At 37.8% G+C, this 23398-nt stretch overlaps 1 protein-coding gene across 1 annotated transcript in view; it reads left to right on the top strand.

Annotated features, from left to right (window-relative positions):
* The window catches only part of HMCN1 (hemicentin 1), a 489046-nt gene that overhangs the window by 33985 nt on the left and 431663 nt on the right, over positions 1-23398 (top strand). The window lies entirely within an intron of this gene.

The raw sequence follows: 23398 nt of genomic DNA, 5'->3' as shown, positions 1-23398 counted from the left end.
CATTTTCATTACAAGAGAGAGTCAGCGATAGAAACGGAGGCAAACTATGGGGAAAGTAAAGTTTAGCAAGTACGGACAATAAGCCACACAATAGTTGGCTCTTGAAGTGCTGATCTCATTTACTTGCAGCCAGACTTGTTGAAAGATGGCTATCAGAAGAAAAACAAAAATCTCCTCTGTGGTGCAATATTAATGTTAATAGCCGTTAGCAAGGAAAAAACATAAAGTTCAAGTTAAAGGCCATAAAAGTTAATTCTTTTGAATGCAACATAAAGCCAGGGTGAGGGGGTGAGCTATGATTTCCACTTTTGTATTACTATTCCTCAACATTTATTTACTGAATAGCCATCTTGTCAAAATATAAAGGAAGAAGCAGACCTTGTCCAGAAAGCTTACAATATGTGTAACCAAGGGCCAGGGGATGAATCTCCCAGGCAAGAGTAAGTTGGCATCTTACTGTTAATGAATGTTTTCATGTCTTGATTTGCATTCCTTCTTCCTTCTCCTCTGTTTACTTCAGTCACAGATTAGAAGGCAGGCTGGGAAAAGTAAGAACTTTTTAGAGAAGATGGCTGATTTGTTCCACAGGAAGGCGCACATAGAAAGGAGTAGGAAAAAGTGGCATGGCCTATTGTCACAACCTCTGAGAAGAGGAAAAAAGCAGCAAAGTACACAGGTAAACCCTGAGATTTGGTGCTTAAGAGCATGATGGAATCCAAAAAATGTGTATTTTTATGCTGCATCTGCCACTTGAATGAACAAGTAAACAAACTTCAGGATTTTGGTTTAAGTTCCGCAAGTTGATGTATACAAATGTTAGAATATCTAAGTCTTTTAAGAAATTAGGGCATTCGTCACATACTCTCAAAGTGAAAATAGCCAGTAGGATTTAATGGAAGAAGCATAGTCTCTGAAATGAAACATATGAAGAAATGAATTAACTTTTTTTTCTCATAGAAAAGATGAAAGGAGGGCCACCTGGCTGGTTCAATATAGCATGTGACTCTTGATCTCAGAATTGTGAGTTCAAGCCCCATGTTGGGCGTGGAGCCTACTGGAAAAAAAAGATGAAAGGAGATATAATTTGTATAATATCTGGCACAGAGAAGATTATAATCCTAAAAGGAATAGAAAAAGGTTTGAAAATTGTATGAATTAATATAACCTTAAATGCTTGATTCTTGAGGGAAATTTTATATTATACCTCCTTTGATATCACTGTGGCTAAGAACACCCTTTCCAGATACTTTGGGAATGAAGAAATTTTTTGCATTGAACTATAAGAATTTATAATATGTGTTTAGGTGAAAGAGTAATCTACCTGATGAGAAATATTTAGCCTATCATGTAAAAAGAAAAGTAGCAGGGTAGAGAAGAGACTTGATTGTTAAGGAATGTGTATGAGCCCCTATATTAGTTAGCTTTTGCTGTGTAGCAAATTATCCCAAAACTTAGTGGCATAAAACAACAACCATTTACTAAGGTTCACAGCTTTGTGGGTCAACAGTTTCGGCTGAGCTGGGCTGGTAGGTATTTTGATCTTGGCTGGTCTCACTGATGCTTCTGTGATAAGCTGCTAAGTCAGTGAGGGTCTGGCTATTCTACAATGACCTCAGCTGGAATGGCTTGCACTGCTAGTGGTGGTGTCCCATCATTCAGGATCTAGTTGAGGTTTCATCCAAGAGATATGAGGGGTTCTAAGAGAGTGAGGAGAAGTGTGCAAATCCTCTTGGAATTGGCATACTTTCACTTCCACTGACAGCACTAATAGCACCAGTTCATATTCAAGGTGGGGGAGATAGATTCTGCTTCTTAGTGGGAGGCAAAGTCATATTGCAAATGGCGTGCATATAGGTTGTTGTGGCCATTTTTGCAAACTGCTATAGCAGGGAAGTGAGTTCTAGTAGATTTTATGATGAGACAAAAGAATTTGGAAAGGAACGACAAGAGACTGAGTCCCAAACCTAACCATTTTCTGAACAGAGGTGGTTAGAAAGGCCTGTAAGGGTGATAGGAAGCTTGAGAGGAGCTGTGTTTGCGAAATATACTGAAGAGAGGAGCAAGCAGGGATCTAAATTTTTCAGAGAGATTATATATTAGAGTTATTCCACAGAAAGAAGAAAATTATTAAATTTTTATTTTCTTTTATTTTTTTTAAAGATTTTATTTATTTATTTGACAGAGAGAAAACACAAGTAGGCATAGCGACAGGCAGAGGGAGAAGGAGAAGCAGGCTCTCTGCTGAGCATGGAGCCCGACTTGGGGCTCGATCCCAGGACCCTGGGATCATGATCTGAGCCGAAGGCAGCCGCTTAACTGACTGAGCCACCCAGGTGCCCTGAAAATTATTAAATTTTAAAGAAAAAAACCCAAATTATTTAGCTTTAACCTATAAAGTAGAGAAAAATACATCATTTAGCTTTAAAGTTTAAATAAGATGAAAATTAGTCAAGTGGACTGTATAAATCTTAAAAGAGAGAGAGAGAGAGAAAAGGGCCACATAAAGAAAAAGAAATTCAGATTCTGTTGAGAAACATAAATATAATTTTTTTTTCCCCTGTAGAAATGTAGCGCTTTTGTTCAATAAGGCCTACATGCAAGCAGGACTTTCTGAGAAGTCTGATCTTTTGTACTCGTAAACAGGATGGGATGTGGGGGAGGAGTAGAGTCTTGCAGCCCTACAAAGCACCTCCAGTTCCGCAGTGTGGGAATACACTTTACCCTTTTTCAGATTTTATACTCTTTACATGCTCATAACTGATATTCATTTGCTTCCTCCGTAGAGCAGTCACTTAGCAGCAACTCTCATTCTATTCCAGCTGATTGAGCAGGAAATGAAAATAAAAGGGACATTTAAGTGCATGACCTTATTAAGGCCATATTTGTGGGCACCAGACTGTTAGTTAAAGGCAATAGAATCACGCCACACTCAGCTCAGCTCAGGCCCTCTGATTACCTCTTGCCCCTTTTCTTGGTGCCTCCAGCAGTTTTGGGTCATTAGAGATGAGAGCTAGATCCTGGGCTGTTCCTGGCAAATGGGGCTAGGTAGAAATCTAAGAGACAGAGGGGACAAGAGCCACATTATAACATTATTGTACAAATTTTGCTTTGGATATGAGATGTAGTAATGTGCTATTGGGGCACTAATTATATCTCTTTAAATAGACTTAAGAGATTGATTTTATGTGTGCACAAAAAGAGGAAGTCGTTGGGACAGCCGCATTCCAGAATCGTGATTCCCTTGCACCATGGCCAATAGTCTAATGCTGTTAAGGTCCTTTATAAAGGACAGGAGGGGTCAGCAAGTTTTGGCAGATAACCATAGGTGCTTGTTCACCCTGACCAGACAAAGTGAATGTCCAGATATACGGTATAGTAATTTTTTAGAGGATTTACTATTATTAGAGATAATGTTAAGTAATGAAATTCAGCCAAGTAAATTTGAAGATCTAATTGGCTTTATTAAAGATTGATGAATTGAGCAGCATCCCATCTAGCAAGTAGAGAGGCACGCCACCGAGGAGTTGTATAGAATGGAAAGTTTTTATAGATGGAGGGTGGGGGCAAGAAAGTTATTAGCAAAAGAAAAGATTGTTCCAGACCATGCTGTTCACTAGGGCGAAAAGTAACTGTCTTATCATGCAGATTACCTCATCTTTCTTTGGGGGATGGAGAGGACACAGGTAACAGACTCACTGGTGCTGATGGAAAAAAAAAAAAATCCTGACTGACTGGTTAAGGCCAAACTTCTGGGGGAGGCTGAAACTGCAGTTAGATTGGGTATTAAGCCCAGGTTTAGGAACTCAGTCTAAATGAGACCATTGGGGCCTGTGGTTTTATTTTTTTTTTAGCAATACTTTTAACTGAGTGATTAGACTTAGTCCCTGGGACTTAATAATAATTTTGGGTACATATACTGAAATCAGTTCAATTCCTTTATTTCAATAGCCCTTCATTTAGAGCTGTCCTGTTATGTTCTAAGCACTGTGCCAGAAACTGTTGATAAAGATAGATAATACCTCATCTTTAATAGCCCGTGATCTAGCCATGCAGACTGAATAAAGCTGTAATATGATACATTAAGGGCCTCAGTGAGAATTACACTTTTTTTCTTGGTGCTTTTTTTCTTATGCTATGTATTCCCATAGGAATACAGTTGGAGTAATTAATTTTCTCGTGAGGAGAATAGAAGTCACTAATAATGCCTGGGAAGTGGAAGGATTCAAAGTGACTGGTGTATCATATGGTGTGTCTGGTTTGAAGAACAGTAATGCTCTGGAGTAGCTAAAGAATAAGATGAGGGAAGGGGCTGGAGTTGAGGTTGCTGCAGCAGGCAAGGGATAAATCAGTAAGGACCTTGAATGATGGCTGAAGATGTTCATTTCAGTTCTGTGGATGATGAGTCATCCAATGGTGTTAAGTTGGAGATTGATTTGATCAGATTTGTTATTTAAAAGATAACTCTCCAAATTTAGGAAAGCCGATGAGGCAGGAAACATAGTGAGGAGGTGACCATTGAGATATTTAGGTGACAGTGGAAATGAGAGAAGAGAACAGATCTATAAGAGGCTTCATCATCCATATTGATAGGAACTGTTGGCGACTGGACAGGGGCAATAAGGGAAGTATCAAGATAACTCCAAGCTTCTTAGTTTGGACCACCAAGTGTCTAGACAGTGATATGTTAATCAATAATGGAAATTCAAGAGAGGAAGTATATTTTGGAGGTGGGAAGTAGAAAACAAGTTTGGTTTTGGACATTGTATTGGTTACTATTGATTGCCTAGTCAACATTTATTTCCTACCTTCTTTCTTAGGAGAAGATAACCCTTATTTGTGTTTTAAGGATATATCATGGTTCATCTAACTCAACAGTTCTCAACCAGGGGTGATTTTGCCCCTGCAGGAGACATTTGGCAATGTCTGGAGACATTTTCAGTTGTTGTAAGTGGGGAATGCTACTGACACGTAGTAGGTGGAGGCCAGGAATGCTGCTGAACTTTCTCCAATGCATGGAACAGCCCTTTAGAGCACAGAATTATCCGACCCTGAATGTCAGTAGTTCCAAGGTTTAGAAACCTTGTTAATACTGTAATCTCATTCCATTTGCCAGTGATTGGTTTAGGAATAAGCATGGAACTCATTCAATGGGACTTCTATATAGTTTTTCTCTTAAGGAGGTGAAACACTTCTTTATGGATGATCTTATGTTTGAATTAACACCTAGGATTGTTGCATCCACCAGCTGCCAGCCTGAGGATGAAGCCCACATGCAGAAGAGGGCAGAGCCAAGAAAAATGCAGAAAAGAAGATCCAGAGTCTTGATGGACATCTAATAGTGCCTGTAGCTTGCTCTATCTCTTGTTCCATGGGGCTGTAAATTTACTTATCATCTAAGATAGAATAAGGAGAAGTTTCCTATTACTTGTAACTAAAAGCATCCTGACACCACCATGTTGAATTGCTTATGGATAACTCAAAATGGTAGTAATTAAAGTGTTGAAAATGTGATATTGGAGTTTTGCAAAAGGTTAAGTCTGGAGTTAGAGCAGGGAAGAGTTCAAATAGAGGGGATAGGTCCAGTCATGGAACTGATGCCTAAACCAAGCAGGTCTTAGAGAACAAGAAAAAGACAATGAGAGTAGAATCTTAGAACACTGCTCTTAAATTGTGAGTCTGAGAAGAGGAAGATTAGTAAGACCTGTTGAAAGGAGTCAGAAAAGCTATGCAAGCACTGAAACTAGTGAGAGATGTGGTATGATAGAGACAACCTGCTGTCTACTGAGAAATTGTGCTTTTTTGTTCCATGCTATGGAATCATCACTGGGATGCAGGTGCTCAACTAGAAACTACATTTCCCAGATTCCTGCTAACCCTTAGAAAGTCTAATGGAAGAGAATTTGTTCTTTAAATTTTGGACAAGTTTTGAGCACATATCCCAAGCATAAGGGAAAAAAAGCTCTGGAATGGAAGAGAAACATTGATAAAAAGAAGGTGTGAGTGATAGATGGCTTTGGAAAAGATGTGGAGAGCTGCATTTGAATTCACTGAAGGATGGTATAGGTTTGGAAAAGAAGCAACATTAACATAGTTTGTCTACTACAGTGGGGCAAATGGAAACAATATAAATGAAGAAAAGGGCAGTTGAAGGAGTTCTTGGCTAAAGTCTATTTTTTTCCAGACAATTGTCTGCTGAGAAAGAGGAAGAAGCTGGGAGTATAGTGCTTGCAGTGAGTGATAAAGGTTTGGAATACCTACTTTTCGGCAATGGAAAGGGAAGCAGAGGAGAAATAAATTAATGGATTGCTGAGCAGCTGGAGTTGAATCTCATAAATTTGTGATGACTCCAATTAGCATATTTATGTGATTCCCCAGGCAATGCTCAATGACCTTTGAAAGAAAATAGATAGTTATGCTAATCTAAGATTGAGGATTGGAAAGAGGAGTGGAATAGAAGGTAAACTGGCAAAGGAATGATTGAAAGTGCTGGTAGAATTGTTGAAATTATTGAACGTCACATTGTCAATAGAAACACTTCCAGATAAATTCTGCAACTTAGGGTATTGAAGAAAACATTAGGAATGATGAATGGTTAGAATGGATCATTTAGCCATCAGTCTTTCAGGGATGAGGCTTATGGGGTGGGGATGGGGGGCTTGAACACTTACTTAAAATAAGAGTGGGATAAAGTGTAATTGAAAGTGAACAGATCACTTCTTGGATGTCCTCTGTTTCACAAATTAACAACATTTTGAAACATAATTCCGTTTCAAAATTCACTCAGTTTGTAGGTAAAGAGCTTCAGAGATGCCAAGGCCTGATACCCAAGGCAAGGTAGCTTTTAATGACTAAACTGAGATTATGACCTGGATATCTGTTCTCAGCTAAAAGGAGCAGTTCTGGAGTATATGAAAGAAAGATACATGACAAAGCCTATATGAAAAATACAAGAAAGGGAATAAGTAAGCTTCTTCAATTAAACAAATATTACAAATTCCTCATTTGTCCTAGGGAATTATTTTGAAAATATATTTTTTTAATCTGCCATATTATAGAAGTTCTGGTAGGCTAGTCACATCTATACAGGCTGGCTCCCATGGTCTGGGAGGGGCGTTCTTTGCAGGGAATCTGGATGAAAGCCAGGTGAGGCATTTGTTTAGGAGTCAAGTAACCGGGTGGCAAAAAGTCACTGGAGGGAAACAAAAGGGGATTTGATGTAACTAATTGATTGTGAATGTAGCCCGAAGCATGCGAATTGGGGGGACCTTCACAGTCCACTGGCTAAGTATGTGCTTTCTAATCAAGAGGTTAGTGTTCTTGTGAGTCTTGTTTCTCTTTTGAATGGGGCTTATTCATTGGGGGAATTATTGGGAACATGTGTTTATTAGGCTGGGATGGTGAAAGCTTTAACATTGTTGAAAGAGGTCAGCTGTGTTACTCAACTGCTGCTGTAGACTAGAGTAATTGACAATGGCGCTGATCGCAGTGGACTGTATAGAGAAGTTGTGTTTTTCCCTTCAGGTTTTATTGACTGTTCTATATGTTGAAATGTAATGCTGCGAAGTCTGGCTTTGTTTTTATATGTGAACCAAATCATGGCTCAGAGCATAGGGTTTACTAGGTGATAAGCCGTTGGTATTTCCTGTTTGTATTGATTAGTAGGTCGTTTATTGTTTTCATATTTAAATTACTTGTAAGCTCACTCTAGTTTTCTTCTTAGAGTTGTTTATGAACCTTTAAATTGTCTGTCTTGTGTATTTAATAGCTGGAGAGCAGAGCTGTCTTTCTGCATTCTGATTAGTTTGTTTTTGGGGGCCATGTGCTTTCTTCACTCTTTGGGTGGAACGTTGGTTTCTGTCATTGACTTTTCCCCTCCCGCACGGGCAAGTGATGAACATACCGTTCAGGTGGCGATTAACTTTCAGTATCAATAATTGTATAGGTTTTTTTTTCTTTTTCTTTTTTCAGTCTTCACTCAATGAAAATAGCCATACAGTAATGTGGAGTAAATACAAGAAAATAAAAGTCTGTTTTTTAGCAACTATATTCTCATGTCTTTTTTTTTTTTTAAGATTTTATTTATTTATTTGACAGAGAGAGACACAGCAAGAGCAGGAACACAAGCAGGGGGAGTGGGAGAGGGAGAAGCAGGTCTCCCGCTGAGCAGGGAGCCTGATGTGGGACTCGATCCCAGGACCCTGGGATCGTGACCTGAGCCGAAGGCAGACGCTTAACGACTGAGCCACCCAGGCGCCCTCTCATGTCTTTATTTTTATGTAATTAAAAAAAAAAAAATCTCCCTAAGGATGAAGCTTGATTCATTAGGCCTCTACTGGAGGTAAATTGTTTTGAAAGCTTGGTAAAATAAATAGGGTTATTAGGAGAGTGGAAAAAATATATAGGCTTTTACCATCAACAGATGCTGTACTTACTCTAAAATAACAGAAAGCATGAGTCCATAAAAATTGCATAATATAAATGGCACGTATTCTGGTTGCCTGTTTAGGATGTTGCTTTTCTTTTATCTCCTTCCTGGCAGAATACTCACTTTTTATAAGACTACAGATTTTCTTTCAATAATTGCTGTTTTTATTTGGTGAACTCCACTTTTTGTGTTACTGTTAAGAATAGGGTCTGCATTGCCTTTGAAAGTATGGTTTGCTCATAGCCAATTAAAAATCAGTGCGAGAGAGTATAGTCATGGAGCATGTCTTACTCTTTTGACTTACTCTTAAACTATAAAAATGAAATCAGTAGATCAATATAGGAAAATATTATTAGTCTTAATTTGCATAATATCCAATACTTGGAAGCCGCTGTAAGTTTCAGTGCTTTTTCCCATCCTTCATTTCTGCTTTTTCTGTTTGGCTGGTTGTCTGATAAATATAAGGACATAGAGAAGTGAGAATGAAGAGAAGAGTAGAGATGTAGATTTCTTGCTCTCTCGCCATCTCCCTCTGTTCAAAGACATTACTACAGAGCACTTCATCTTCTGATATCTCTATCAGGCATTTACTGGTTGCATTCAGTAACTCACTCTCCATAATCTTACAGTTGTGTTACAAAAGGTTCTGCAATTTCAGATGTTTGACAGACACAATGTTAAAGTAGGAGTTTTGGGATCCCACTATACACAATTCTGGTGCACCGTGCCATTTCTTCACATCTTATTCATGTTAGGTGCAGGCAGCTTCATCACCTTCTGATATGTGATGTGGTCTTGATGAATTATCCTTGCCTTCACCCTATCTGAGGTTTATTTATCATGTCTTTAACTGCTCTTCCAGGATTGGATATACTGAGTCTTAAATAAGCTTTTCTTTGACTTGATAGTGGGCGGGGGTGGGGGGGAGTAAAATTTGAAAGGAACTGTGGCTGGGGATGATGATTGGTGGACCGATCTCTGTTTGCCTAAAGGCTATTGAGAACACAGAGGCTAGGGTTTCCTCTACTTCTTTGGGAACTTACTCATTCCTCTGGGTTTCTGATGCTTTCCCAGATTTAAGGTGAACTTTTGGAACCTTCACAGCACTCAAAGGTAATTAACCCTACATGTCCGCTTGCCTTGATTTGCCCCAGAGGCTCTTATTCCTTTCAGTCAGGGAAGGAGAAACTCTGGGTTTTGGTCACAGCCTGTTAGTTCACAGAGGTGTGGGGACTTCCATAGGGACCCTCTGTGTGTTCCTCTCTAAAGGGTCTCCAGTTCCTTCAGAAAATCATCTTATCTTCCCTTTTGTTTTTCCCCTTGGCAGATCCCTCTTTATTGCTGGAGATTTTGTGGTTGGTTTTCATAGTTCTGTTTTCTTACCCATCTTTCTTTCTAGGCAGGAAAAAATGAGTTGGTCGCTCAGTGGAAATTTCTGAGCCTGTGACACACTGTGGGGTAGGGAGTCCTTATTTGTGTGTGTGAGGGGGTTCCAGATCCTTTTCTTGGGCTGTCCATTTATCTCCTCAGCTGCTTCTTTTATTCATTTATTTTAGATTTAAAATAGTATAATTTACATGCAGTAAAATGAACAGATTTTAACTATATGGTTTGATGAATTTGACAAATGTATGTATGTTGCCATGTAATCCATAATGCAATCAAGACAGAGAACATTTCCATTTCCCCAGAATGTTCCCTTACGCCCCTTCTCTGCCATTCCTCCCACCATATAGGCAACCATTTTTTCTAATAACTGTCATTACGGATTAGGTTTGCATATAAGTGGAATCATAGAGTATAAACTCACTTGTGTCTGACGACTTTCACTCAATTCAATGTTTTGCATATACCAATTCTTTTTCATTATTAAGTAATATTCAGTTGTGTGAATATGCCACACTTTGTTTATCCATTATTCTGTTGATGGACATTTAAATTGCTTGTTGTTTTTGGCTATTATAAATATTCTTATACAAGTCCTTTTGTGGACATCTGTTTTCATTTCTTTTGAATAAATATCTGGAATTGCTTGGTCATAGAATCAATATATGTTACTCAGGCTACTTCTTTAAAAAAATAATTGGGAATATTAGTGGAAAACTTGGGAATGTTGTCCACTCACCTCTCTTCCTCATTGCTCTGGTGTACACAGGATGTGTTTTGGGATGACTGAGCCACTTTCTAGAATCTTCACTTTCTCTCTCCTCTGGCCAAATTTCTTAAAAAGAAAATGGCATTAAGATTGTGCCTCCTACTTAATTTGATTGCTATGGTATATTTCTCTGTCAGTTTTAATAATTTTCTTCTTTTCCTCATTTGTTAGGTTGATGGGAGAAGGAAGGTTCTGAGATCTGACTTTAAACTGCTAGTTTTCCTTGAAAGTCCAATTTATAGTAGAGGAAATATTGAAAATTACTCAACTCATTCAGAGTCCTTCTCCCTTTCATGTTATATATATTTTTCTCAAAGCAGATACATGTTTTGAAACCAAATTTGGCTTTATTCTGCCATCTTGCCCAGGAGTCCAATAATTCTGTTTTGAAGGCCGAATAGGGAAATTTTTCTGCAGCATGACAAATACCGTCATGTGTGTGGCTGATAGGAGACTCCCTATCCTTCAAAATCAAATACTTCATTAATATGAACAAATCCTAGGACAATTCTGAGAAAGATTCGTCTTCTTTAGTGGGATGTTTTAAAAATACATGGATCATTCTCCTCACTTATGGGATTTTAAGTGATTCTACTGTGAATATACTTCACTTTAAAACATTGCCTACTGGATAGATGTCTATAATTATAAATTGGGTGACCTGGTGCCTAATCCCATCTGCACTTATCAGCTGTTGTTGGCAAGTCATTACTTTTTCTGTGATTGAAATCTTCAGTTGGAATAATGCTGCCCGTGTCCTCAGGGAATCCCACGTAGATTAACACAAAGATGTCTGGAAGACACTTTGAGATATTTTAGAGGAATGCGTTGTGATTTTATAACATCATGGTGATGTTGTTATTTATCTGGCTCCAAAGAGACCTCTTTTAGTTTCCAAATCGAAGGCCCAGAAATCATTTTCCCTAACATGAGGTTTTCCATGGAAATGCAGAAAACAGTGTTTGGAACTTTGCGTTTATGCATATTCTTCTATGTTTTCTCGTCATGCCCATTATTTTGTATTTAGCCTTATTTTTTTTTCCTATTAATGATCACCCTTTTCTTCTGTCATTTATTTCTTTGTGGAGGGCTATGTGGCCAGTAAGAAACAATCTTAATTTTGGTTTAGTATGAAATGCACATGGGCAAAGGGAGGCTGGGCTTTGTATTAAAAATGGCGTCTTGGCTCTCTTTGCCTCATCTGGGGTTCTCTTGTATCTTGGCTTTCTTTGACTTCCTTGGAAATCTGTTCTATGGCTCAGTCTGGTTCCAGCAGTTGCAATGTATCATTGTGCAAACCTTTGCTAGCTGCAAATACCCTCTTAAAAATGTATTTAGCCACAGATTTCAATCTGCAAATTATTAATGTTAAAACTATTTGAAGGACACATTTCCAGATACCAAGCCAACATGAAGCTTTTACATAAATCAAATATGGCAGAACCAAATTAATACTGTTGAGTTTTCCCAGCCTCTAGGTTTGGGCCATAGCATCATCATATCCTATACCATGTGTCACCCCAATGCTGCATTTGCCAACATTGCATGTGGAGCCTTTTCCCCTTCAGGCTTGTTAAAAGTTAAATGTGGGATGAAGGGATGTGCTTTTTTGACTTGCCTCTGGCAATGTGAGATGACTTTGTTTTTCAGTGCTTTCTTTTTCTCTTCCTCAGTTTCAGTGTAATGTCACAAGTTGAAATATGTTCCCTTAAATCTGAATCCATGAGGTATATATGTGCCTGTGTGTGGTAGAGTAGGAGAGAGAAAAGGGCATGGGAGGACCATGTTAAATGTAAGTTTTCTTGATGAAAAATCAGCCTAAAAGGCCGATTGAAAAGATCTACCTTCTGGTACTCCCTCTGTCACATAGGAGAGGAATGAGGTGAAGACTGGGCTTGAAGCTGCTTTAAACTCCTGTGGCTGGGGAGAGTGGGAATCGGCAGGCACATGACACACTGTGTTAGAGTCTGGAGAGATTGGCAGGAGCACACCCAGGGCCGAGGGATGCCACTTGACCAAAGCACATGGTGTGCTAACATTGCAAAATCAACTGCCGTGATTTTGAGAGCTCATGGGGAAGTGTGCTGGGGAGAGTCACCACTGTGGGTACGAGGAATACAGAAAACCCTAAGAATCCTCAACATGTCTGTTGTCATTTCTCAGATCTCCTTGGCAAGTCCTTATTCTTTCTGTGCCTAAAATCCTGTTAGCAAAATGCTAGAGTATGTTTTACCTGTGTATCTCAGGGTAGAAAGAACAAATGCTGGGAAAGAGGGAAGGAAATGAACATTCCTTGTGCTTATATGCATTTTCTCTTTTAATCCTGTGTGATAGTGTTTGTTTATACCACATTGCAGATAATAAAGTAAAGCTCTGAGAGGTCAGGTAACTTACAGAAGGCCAAACAGCAGCAAAGTGGAAGCTGGAATGCTGGTCCAAGTGTTGGGATTAATATATACTAAGCTTTTCTCTCCCATTCACTCTCCAATACTGATATCTAAAGTAGAGTTCTGTCTATATTGAAAATCACCTTAGCTTGCTCTTTTCTGCAAGCCATAACTCAGTGAATTACATTGAATTGATTTTAGGCTAATGGTTTAATGAGTTTGAAATGTATGATATTGTCTTCTATTTTGATTTTTGTTTTTAAAAGCCTCCAAGGCTTATTGTAAAGTTTTGACATTTCTCTAATGCCAACACGGCAGACAGAAAAAGAACATAGTTTCATCTATGCATGTGAGTGACGTTATAAAACACTCAATTCACGTCTCTATACACATATGTAAGGCATCGTGCTCGGCCTTCCCCTCTCCTCACTCCTTCTCCAAAAAAAAAAAAAAAAAAAAAAAAAAGAGAAATAGTGGAAATTAATATTACATTAGAATACATGGTGGTTTCTTTTTATTTTTGTGGAATATGTAAAACATGTAGAACCTGAAATAGAATTTACTGTTGACAGATAAATGCACAGATCAGCCTTTAAATAATAGATGTTTTAATCTATACTAGAGGTTTGGTTGGAGTTTTGCCATATTGTTTAAATTAGCCCCACAGTTTAGAGGGGGCTTTTGTAGGAAGCCATTATAATTTTCATCCTTTAGAAACTGCTATTTTCATGTGCTGAAGTTAAGTGTCTCAAGGGATAGTAGAATATCACTAAAACATTTCCTGAGCTTGCTTGGGCCGTACATTGATATGCCCAAATCTGCTCTTGGAAGAACAGAGCTTTTGTTTTGTTTTGGGGGGAAATGATCTTGCTCCCAAATGCAATTTTTTTTTTAATGGAGATTTAAAAAAAATGTATTCAGAATACATCGTTCAAGTAATTTATTCAGTAAAGATGTTTCATATCAGATCACGGGGATTTTATTATTTTTATTTGCCTTTTAATACCTATGTAATACAGCAACAAATTCAAAATATTTGGTTAACCCAAGGTTTTCTGAAAAATTATGAAATAAAACTTAATAGGCATTTTGAGATAGAGAAATAAAAATACTTTAACTACACTTGTTTTTATTAGAAATTCAGAGCCTTCTAAGTTATTTTTATAAAATTAAAATTCACATATAATATTCTTTACAGTTTTCCACCAGTGATATCTATCAAGCAATAAAAAGCAGTCATAAACAGGGCACCTTATTGGATATTAATGTAACTTGACAGACATTTATTTTATGTTCCTAGCTTCGGCCCCTGGGTGAATGAGTTTTCTGTTAGTTAAGGGAAGGAACAGAGTGTGTGAGAAAATACCCAGCTGTTTGGGTCTTGCTAATTTAGTAGTTTTTGTAGTCAAACAAACTAGTAATCATAGAGACACTGGCAAATAGCCCCAGGGAGGTTTAGCATGATGTGGTGTTCAGACCTCAATATGTTTGGGTAACATTTTGAAATCATTATAATTTCACTATGATATAATAAAGAATGCTTGATTACATTAATTATATAGCATGTCATATACACTGATTACTTTGTGATTTTGTGAAATATCATTGTAATTATTACACAACAGAAATATCATTGTAACTTTTAACTGAATTATGCCACCAATTGCAGCAATTGGATGACATATGACATGGCTATTTTCTCTACTATGTTTCTAAGTGGTGGCCATGTATGTGATTGTGGCCCTGTGATTACACTAGATGTACCTTGTGGTGACCATTCAATCATTTTAGGGACCTACCCTGGCCATTGGCAGAGGCAAGTTTATTCGGTATCTCTTAGGTCCTGTGGGCTTAGGCAAAAAGCCTGTGTTCCAGGGTCAGAGACATTCTCTGAATTTGCTGCTTTACTGGTACAGTCATTAGCTCTATGCTTTTTTCTTCTTTTTTTTTTTGGTCCCATTTCTGGGCTTTACCTGCTAAGAACTATGGCATCTGCCTGAGTCTTTCTGTTTTAAAGACCTTCAGTACTTGAGTATATGTCAGATCCTTAAAAATATCTGTTCTGGTTCCATTCCTTTCAGACACTCTTCTTCATTCAGTTTTGATTGGCTCTTCCAAACAGTTCCTCCTATCATTCATGAAACACACACACACACACACACACACACACACACACACTAAATAGTCTCCTGATCAAAACAAAAACAAGAACAAAAACTTGCTGTTCCAACCTACCAGCTCCTTCAAACTGCTACTTTAATATGCATTCCTTCATTGTCAAATTTATTGAAAGCACATTTTAAACCAACTCGAAATTTCCACTTCCTAATCACCCCTTCCTGTATTCTTTGTAATAAAGCTACTCTTCTCCAGTGGTCGCCAACAACATGCTTGTTGCCAAAGCAAACAGTGATTTGGTCAGTTTCATTCTCCTTCCCTTTTTTGTAGACTGTGATGCTACTGACTCTTTCCAGAACACTGTCTTTATGCTTGATTTTCATACCATTGTTTTATCCTGCCTTGTGGAAGGAGCTTTGTGATCAGATAAATTTGGTGGGAATCTCAAACTCTTGGTGTGATCCTTATTGTCTGCAAATGGGCATCTTTTTTAATTGCTAGTCCTCTAGATCAGGAGGCACAGAAGGAAGAGTGGAGAGGAAGTGCTGTTTGATGTTTGATGACCTGATGAAGGCCTAGAGCAGTGCTTTTCAATGGGGCCTCATCAGCCTTTGGGGTGGGACAGTTCTTCCTTGTGAGGGACTCTCCCAAGCAGTGTAGGATGTTTGGCATTCCTGACCTCCAGGCACCAACGCTGGTTGTACCCCCCCAGTGTGCCAATCAAAAAATACTCCACACATTGCCAAATGTCCTCTGCAGAGGTGACACTCTGCTGGGTGAGGGGAAGTGGGAGGTTATGGTCAACTTTTTCCTCTGAGAGTCCTTAGCATCCCATATAAACTCTTCCTCACTTCTTTTGAGAAGCTAATGTGGTATGTAAGGTCCAGCATCATTTATTTCTGTTACCCCTGCCATAAAATGTACACCTCCCATATTATCCTATTCATACTCTATCCAAAAAAATTTTTTTTTAGTTCCAAGTCTCTGTTGATATGGAAATGTTGTGCTTGAGAAGCTCCTGCTCATATTTTGGATTTCACTTAGACTTAAACTCCTTGACCCCCAGATATAGGAGCTGCTCCTATCAGCTCCCTTACCACCTGCGAGCATTTATCGTATTGGAATCCACAATCCATTTTCATATCTGTCTCTCAGTATGCTGAAGGACAGAGACTCCATTTGTTCATGCCTATTATAGTGTCTGGTGCATAGTAGGTCCTCAATAAATATTTGCTGTTAATGTGAATAAAACAAAAAGGAAGGAAAATATGATAAGAATCAGAAAAATGATTAGGTAGAAAGGAAGTGGAAAGAGCTTATCTTAACTGGCCACAGGTATTGGGGTGATGTGGGTTATGTTAAGAAGTTGAAGTGTGGAGGGAAATTTCCCTGCTCTGTTACCTGGACAGAGCCAACAAGGAATAAATGGGTGATGAAGGAGCACATGGTCCCTCCCATATGAGCTTAGAAAGACAGTCTTGTAGTACATTTAACTTTTTAAAAAAAATTTAATTTATTTATTTGAAAGAGTGAGAGTGAGCACGAGGGAAGGAGGGGCAGACGGAGAGGGAGGGGCAGACTCCCCGCTGAGCAGGGAGCCCAGTGCAGGCTTCTATCCCAGGACCCCAGGATCACAACCTGAGCCAAAGGCAGACCCTTAACTGACTGAGCCAGGTGCCCCTAAACTTAACTTTTTATGCGAGTAATTTTCAAAAAACCCCAGAGCAAGACTGAAGAAAAGAAATGTAAAGTTGAAATCAGAAATATGGGGAAATTGTGATTCTTCAGAAAGATTTCCAAAGATTAGGATTGGGCAAGAAGGGAGAGTTAAGGTTTCTCTTAACAAAAGTAAGAAAAAAAAAAAAAAGCAATGAGCTGTACGTCTTTAATGCAGAGATTTAGATGGATTTTGAGAATTTCATTTTTCATAGTCTCTGAACCCCTTACCTTTATCATATCTTTATATTTTAAAAATAAATCCTTATTTTAAAATTTAGCTTTTCTAGTTGCCAGATTACATTCTCAAAATTCTATTCCATTTTCTCTTATGAGCATGTCTTCAGTTCTCTAACCATTTACTTTTTGTAGCTATCACTAGTTGGCACAGCTGGTTTGTGTAGAAGCCTTTTTTCCCCTTAGCCCATAGATAGATACTAAGTGCTATTCAGTGCACACAGGCACATATGCTGGTATTTCTCTGGTCTTATCTTAACTTTATTGATGCCATGTAAGATTTTATGTGGCTCAAGAGACAGGATACCAGTTTGCTTTCCTCGTAGTATTCTAATTTTGTCAGTACAAACTTTGTTTTGTAGGTAATAAACCAACTCATTGTCCAAGGGTCTTTGTATTTTTCTTATTCTGTAGTCAGGAAAGCTAGAAAAGAGACCTTTGCCTTAGGACATTACCTCTTGTTTGGAAATAAAAATTTAGTGAATGCCTAAAACCAGATGAATTCCTATTTTTTTCTGAATACTTTTTTTTGCCGATTTTATTCAGTAATTTATGAACCATTAACTGCCAGAGTATATTTATGCCTTTGTATAAGAAGAAAAAATTGGAGTACTCAGGACTAAATTATTCATGATTGGTTCATATATTCAGATTGAATGGTGTAATTTTTAACACATCATAAATGTGCAGAACAGTCCTAAATATCTCAAGCAAACCCATGTAAATCCTGAGCTTGCAACAGGTGATTTGCTGTCCTTTGCTCTGGGATATGCTACTCAGGGACAGGCCAAGATGAGATAGATGGATTGACTGAATAAACATTTATAAAATGTATTGTATAAAAAGGAATGTATGTTCCAGGCAATGAAGTGTAAAGATGAATAAATAGACATGAAAATATGTTAGTAATAACAATTCAAAACACATGCAGTAGAAATGTAGAGGTCATTTTATTTTATATATTTTTTAATTTTTTTTAAAGATTTTATTTATTAGAGAGAGAGAGACAGTGAGAGAGGGAACACAAGCAAGGGGAGTGGGAGAGCAGGGAGCCCTATGCGGGGCCCAATCCCAGGACCCTGGGATCATGACCTGAGCCGAAGGCAGACGCTTAACGACTGAGCCACCCAGGCGCCCCTAGAGGTCATTTTAGAAGGACAACTCTGAAGATAGTGGTAGCATTTGTTGGCTCTCTTGGTAAGGGGCCATCACCATGCTAATAAGAGCAATTATTTGTGCTTGCATGGACCACGTAGTCTAAATCATTGAGAATTACTTAAACATTTTAAATGCTGATTGATGTCAAAAGAAGACTGATATCAAATATTGAAACTAATAATTTTTTAAAGAGGGGAAAAGGAAACATTTTAAAAAATCATCCAGATTTTAGAGCGGCATTTTTCAAATATGTGCCTCCATGAAGATTCTGGTATATTCCAACAGGGGGTTAAGGGTTGCATTCCCTTTTCCTCCCATCAGTTGAGAATCACTGCTTGTAATGTGAGATATTACTAATTGTCATATTACTAATTGACATGTCTTGTGCAGATGGACCTAAACAATGGTTCAGAACTGGTAAGTTAAGTTTTGAGAACCATCAGAAGGTTGAGCCATAGGCCCATGTGTTTCAAATGCTAATAATTTTGGACTCCAATAGCATTAATTTACCACTGCCAGTGTTGTTTCTTGATTTCTGTAAAACTTCCTGATAAATTCAGCAGTTCTGGGAAATGTTATTATTTGCCTCAATTATCCCATGTTTTGTTTTTATTTGATATGTTCTATTGCCATTTTTGTCCCCCACCTCCCAAAAGGAGGAAACTTTTTCAAACACTTGTTGAAAATAGCATGGCACTCAAACAAGTCTGTAATGCAGCCACCTTCCCAGGCCCAAATGATGTATTTAGCCATGTCTTATTGGATGTATGTGGGACATTGATTTAAAAAAAGTGTTATAACGTTGCCAAAATATGACTTTTGTAAAGAAAATGAAAGCAATACCACTATATTTAGAATTCTTAGATTAAAACCTTAGTAGGAATTCTTAGATTAGAACCTTAACTTTTGGAATATTTGTATCAGTCTGACATTGTTTCCATTTCGCATTAAAGTCCACTCTGTATTTCTGGGAGCAGCTAGAAGTCTTGACTTTCTCTTGAAGGAACAATGTGTATATATGCTGCATTGGAGAGAGGTAAGCATACCTTAATGAGCATACTCCACATTGGACTTGATACAAAACATCCCACAACCGAGTGTCAAATAAATAGGCTTTGGAAGGTAGGAGTAGTCATAGTTGAGATTGTGAAGTTTCTTTCCCATAGTAATTGGCCACTATCTGACAGAAGCTCTAGAGCCTTTGACTTATAACTTTCTGTTGCCAACCCAAATATTTCAGTTTCCTCGGTGTCCAAGAAATATACATTTTTATCATGTTACTTCATATAATCATGGAATCCTAAAAAAATAGTCATTTCAGAATCTTTTCTCAAAAGAAAACTTTTTTTTCCCCGCAAGGAGCTGCGTGTTGAGTTGGTTGTATTACAAATCATCAATTTCTTACTGTTGAAATGACCTTGTAGTAACATACTAAATTTGGTGCCCTCATGCCAAGGACGCAACTCAAGAAGTCATGAAGAGCATTTGGGTGCCAAATTCTACTTTACAGTTCCTCATAGGAATGTCTTGAGTGTGGGGATGTCTCCTCATTGCCTAAAGTTCTCAGAAAAAGATGTGATCTCTGTTTATATTGATAGGTCATAAAAAGGAGCATGTCCACCATATGAAACATAAGCATTTTCTCACCTCTGCAATCCTAGAGAAAGAACTAAGAACTACTTAAGATAAAGAACTACTTAAAGAACCAAGGTTTTGGGATTTCCCTTTTAAATTGCAACATTGATTTCTTCCTCTTACAGGTTTTAAAAACTACATTAAGTAGCTTCAGTGAAGGTCAAGGACTGTGTCTGTCTTGTTCCCTACTGTATTCCAACGTCTAACATATAATAAGTATTCATTAAATATTTGGTGATTGACTAAATGAATAATAATGAATGATGTTAGTGGTGCCTGCCATAGTTATGTCACCTTATTTTTAACTACATGTTGTAAATCATCCAGTCATCTGTTTAGTCTTTAACAGTTCCAAGCTTTGATTTCCTCCTCTGTAAGTATGACTAATTATATTATATTATATTATATTATATTATATTATATTATATTATATAATATTATGTTGTTTTGAAGATTAGTGATAAGTACCTATTACATAGTATATACTTAAATGGTAGGAAATCTTATGAATAATTATAAATGGAACAATTACAATTTTAGTTATTTCATGTTTGTATTGTTTTACAAATGAATTAAATCTTTCATTATTTATTTATTTTTAAATATTTTATTTATTTGTTTGACAGAGAGATAGAGAGCACAAGCAGGGGGAATGGCAGGCAGAGGGAGAGGCTGAGCAAGGAGCCGGATGTGGGGCTCAATTCCAGGATCCTAGGATCATGTCCTGAGCTGAAGGCAGGCATTTAACTGACTGAGCCACCCAGGCGCCCCAAATTAGATCTTTTAGTAAGATTTTCTATGTGTCAAAGTATTTGAATTAACCATATCCAATTTGTGAAATGTTTTACTATTTACAAATGGTTTATGTTAAAGAGAAAGTGTCTACTACTGAAAATATGTTAGGCCATGAATGAGACATGAATATTTGAAAACATCTCTTCTATTTTATTTTTGTGGAAAACACAGCTTTTAAAAAAATATAGATTCATATGGCTGTGGAAAATAAACTACATTTCACAGAGCAAAAAATGAGCTGCTTTGGGAACATTTAAGAATAAAAGAACTACATCAAAACAAAAAGGCACAGGAGCATAGCACCTGTTACAATACTTGGTACACAGGAGACAATATTTGTTTCAGTTGAATTGAGTAGAACGACTCCTTACTGAATGAAAATCATGTACTGCTACTATGAAAGACTTGCCTGGTTAGAGTTTGGTCACTAATTCAGAATGATTCGTGTTAGTGATGAGTGCCGAAACAGAAAAAGTCAATTGGCTAAGATATTATCACTTGCGCGCTAAGGGAAAAAAAAGTTCTAGAAAAATAACAGCCAAACGACTGGATACATTATTCTTCCATTTCTTAGTTGAATTTTCCAACAACTGCAGGTTGTTCTGATGGTTCAATGTTCTGAGTTTCTAGTTTGGTCATTTACTCTTTTATTCAACAAATATTGCTTCCATAATGTGCTAGGCACTCACTTGGCATGGGATGGTTGAAAAGCAAAAATGGATGCAGTCCCTTCCCCCTTTGGCTAACAGTCTTGTGGAATGACTGATATTGATTAAATAGTCAAATTAAACAGTTGAAAATGTAAAATGCAACTTAGAGTATGATGTAGTTGAGGGATTCAGGCAAGACTTTCCCAAGGTAGTGAAGACAGAATTAAATGCCAAGGAGGAATAGGACTTAACCTGGGAAGAGGGTAGAGGAAAAAACCCTTTAGAGTAAGAACACAAATGCAAGGTCCTGTGGAATAAAGGTGTGTAAGAGAAACTGAAAGGTATGGAGATAATAAGGGATTGCTGGAGAAGGTAGAAGCCAGACCATGGCAGGGGAGGGGGGTGGGCATTGTATGTAGTTTGTGTTTAAGAGCTTCATCTTTACCCTAAGAACAGTAGGAAATCACTAGAAGGGTTAATTGGTAGATGATGTAATCAGACTTATGTTTCAGAAAAATAGTCTTGGCTCCCTGTGGGAGTGTATTTGAGAGGAGTTCATAGTGGTTGATGGAAGAACTGTGAGTAACTGTTGCCATAGTCTAGGTCCTCTAAGAGATACAAGATGGTAGAGCTAAGGACTAAGATTGTGGTTGATGAGATAGGGAAAAGTGATAAGATTCAAGAGCTGTTTTGTGGGCAAAATGGGTAGTGTTTGGTGATGGTTTAGGTGATGGAAGAGTCAGGCTGGAGGGGCTGAAAAATAACCCCTAAGTTTTTGTGTTGTGCAATTGGCTGAATGTAGGTACTTCATAAGAGACAGTGGAAAAGAACCAGATTGGAGGAGAGAGGTAAAATCATAAATTTTTCTTTTATGAAAAGAACATATTGAACTCCATGTAACAGAGAATTTTAGTAAAAGTGTAGACGAGATGTACGTTTCTGAGTCACCATTGCATAGGTTTGAACTGAAGTCATTGGCATGGATGAGATCAGCTAGGGAAAGTATAAATAAGGTGGTTTAGAGATGAGCCTTTAGGAATTGCCAAATCTTTACTGGCCAAGTAAGGAAGAATGAACATGCAAAGGAGAGACCCAGAATCAGTGATAAAAGAGGAGGGAAAAAACCAGGACAATATTATGTCAAGGTCACCAGGGAGAGAGGGTGCTTCAAGATAGAGGGAGTCATGCCAAACACTCTTGAGAGATCTTGCAAGATGTAGACTGAGAAGTGCTTATTTGATTGATTGTGATGAAGGTCACTGGTGACTTGACCCAGAGCTGTTTTGGTGAAGTGTTGGAGGAAGAAACCAGATTTGACTCAAGTTGAGGCTTCAAGCGGAGATGAGGGAATGGTGAGCATAGACAAATATTTTGACAAGTCTGTCTATGGAGGAGAAGAGAAAGATAGGATGGTGGTGGAGGAGAATAAGGGGAAAAGAGTCTTTGTTTAAACTGGAGAATTTGAAAGTTTAAAAGCTAATGGCCACTATAGTTAATAATACTGTATTGCATGTTTGAAAGTTGCTAGGAGAGTAGACCTTACAAGTTCTCATCATGAGAAAAAAAATTCTTTAACTATGTATGGGGATGGATGTTAACTAGACTTATTGTGGTGATCATTTCACGAAATATACAAATATTGAACCACTTTGTTGTACCCCTGAAACTAATATAATACTGTATGTCAATCATACCTCACTTAAAACAAAAACAAAAACAAAAGAGCAAGTAGCAGGAAATAAAAAGGTAATGGGAAGGATAGAGAACTTTTAGATATATATAGTAGAGAGACTGAATAATCCAGAAAATAAGGCTCCTACTACATGTTTGGAATGCAGTCTTTCTCTTTGGTTCCTAGAATCTGATTGCTTATTTGCAGCAACCTTTAGGGAGAGGAATGTGAGAATTCTCTGTGAACTTTTTAGCACTCCAAAGTGACCTTTACACAAAAGCAGTGTCCTTTATATTAAGTGCCTCCACTAAAATTAGCAGAACCAAGCAAATGAGGAGGAAATTATTTTGGGGAGTAAAAATGATAAGAAATAAAAGGAAAGATAAATTCCTGTAAACGAATTTTAACTTTCATAAACCCCTTCAAATATGTATGTGTGTGTGTGTGTGT

Source organism: Callorhinus ursinus, unplaced genomic scaffold (assembly GCF_003265705.2).
Source record: "Callorhinus ursinus isolate GAN/ISIS: 27379988/994484 unplaced genomic scaffold, GSC_fseal_2.0 scaffold13, whole genome shotgun sequence".
Classification (NCBI taxonomy): domain Eukaryota; kingdom Metazoa; phylum Chordata; class Mammalia; order Carnivora; family Otariidae; genus Callorhinus; species Callorhinus ursinus.
This window is presented reverse-complemented; position numbering and strand designations above follow the sequence as displayed.